This window comes from Eriocheir sinensis, chromosome 17 (genome assembly GCF_024679095.1).
Source record: "Eriocheir sinensis breed Jianghai 21 chromosome 17, ASM2467909v1, whole genome shotgun sequence".
Taxonomy (NCBI): domain Eukaryota; kingdom Metazoa; phylum Arthropoda; class Malacostraca; order Decapoda; family Varunidae; genus Eriocheir; species Eriocheir sinensis.
In genome coordinates this window covers 7,425,659-7,427,739 of record NC_066525.1, presented here as the reverse complement: position 1 = coordinate 7,427,739, position 2,081 = coordinate 7,425,659, and positions in this window count along the sequence as shown.

The window sequence follows — 2,081 nt, the reverse complement described above, 5'->3', positions numbered from 1 at the left end:
GGGGCGCCTGAGACACTCTGATTAACTCGCAGGAAGGAAGGAAGGAAGGTGCTGGGCTGGGACGAGAGAGAGAGAGAGAGAGAGAGAGAGAGAGAGAGAGAGAGAGAGAGAGAGAGAGAGAGAGAGAGAGAGAGAGAGAGAGAGAGAGACACACACACACACACACACACACACACACACACACACACACTTTCTTTATCACTGTTATATAATTTTTCTGACCTTCATGGGTCGCTCTCATCTTCAATTCATTTAAGTTTTCTCATTTCTATAATTCCCTGAGAGTGACCCAAGCACGAGCCCCCCAGCCCACCCTTCCCACCCCTTTCTCTGCCCCTCCCCCTCCCGCTTCCCCTCCCCCCTCTCACCCAAGTCCCCGATCTATTGCTTTCACAGGGCGACAGAGATCCAGGGTTGTGGTGTTGGCGTGTGCATAGACGGAGATACGTTTCCTTAGTGTTGATTTCTGTATGTAAACATTTATACACTTGAAAGGGTGGCGTGTTGATGTGCCAGACTTGAGGGGTAACTATCCATGGGATGCTGCTATCTCTCGGCCTGCTTTCCTTGCCCGCGTGACGTCGATCAGTGTTTTGCTTCCTGGTGGTGATGAGGAGCGTGATGGAGGTGACGGGTTTGTGACTCCTTGATGTGTTACTTGTTTGTGATCTACATGTATGTACGTTTATCTGATTTATAAACTAAACATGAAATACATAAGATATGAGTTTAGTAAATCAAGAAACGTACATACATAGGATATATATATATATATATATATATATATATATATATATATATATATATATATATATATATATATATATATATATATATATATATATATATATATATATATATATATATATATATATATATATATATACATAGATATATATATATATCTATATATATAGATATATATATATATATATATATATATATATATATATATATATATATATATATATATATATATTACACGTTCCCGTGCAGGTTCAGTGAGGCGTGTTTGTTTACACTGGAGAGTCAATTTAAGGAATAAGTTTGGGGCCAATTTCACGCTTGGCTGATTCCTCGCACGTCATCCAGGTGGCCTTTGGAGCTTTGGCCCCCAGCAGCGTCTACAGTAGCTTTGTCGCTCCAGAAATAAGTCTACGGGCGCTGGTTAATTAAGTTTCCCTCACCAACAATGAGCTAAGCACAAACACAATATAGTGAGGTGGGGGGCGGGGGGATTCCACGTTCTGGCAGTCCCAAGTGAATCACGGCATGTTTTGCTCAACATGAAATAGTAACGCGAACTTTGACAGCCAGATAAGAATATTCGGCGGCCTCCAGGGATCGACATGGCGTGTGAGGGCTGCCGCGCCGACTCTCTGGGGGGGAAAAATCTGATTAGTCCCGCACGTGAGACCCGGGCAAGTAAATAGACTTTGAATATTCATGGTTAATGAGACTGTCTTCGTGTCTGGATGGGTGAGAGAGAGAGAGAGAGAGAGAGAGAGAGAGAGAGAGAGAGAGAGAGAGAGTCTGGACGTGGGGAGAGCCTAATTCCTACAATCCTCCCCTATACACACTCCCACGACCACAAAAACAGCCTCTGAAAGGGATGGATCGGGCGGGCGGCAATTAGTAATGGTGTGTGTGATGGCTGAGCGAATGATGCTATTTGTACGGCGGCGCTGTGAAAGGCAGGGCGAGGCGCACCATCACTCGCCCCGCGCCTGGGATTCAAGAGCCCCGCCGAGGAAAAGGGATGAAAAGCGGTTTGGTCCGATTTAGTGGAAAGAAAGGAAAAAAACATATGAGATGAGTTTTTTCCTTTTCTCTTTCGCTCTTCTTTCTATTAATCTGTTACTAAGGAAACAGCGACACACACACACACACACACAGAGAGAGAGAGAGAGAGAGAGAGAGAGAGAGAGAGAGAGAGAGAGAGAGAGAGAGAGAGAGAGAGAGAGAGAGAGAGAGAGAGAATCAAACCCCAATACCAAAACAGAATCCACACAAACCATATGATCCGTGTTTGTATTGGGAGAGGAAAGGAAGGAGGCTGCGTCTGGAGTCTAATAAGTATG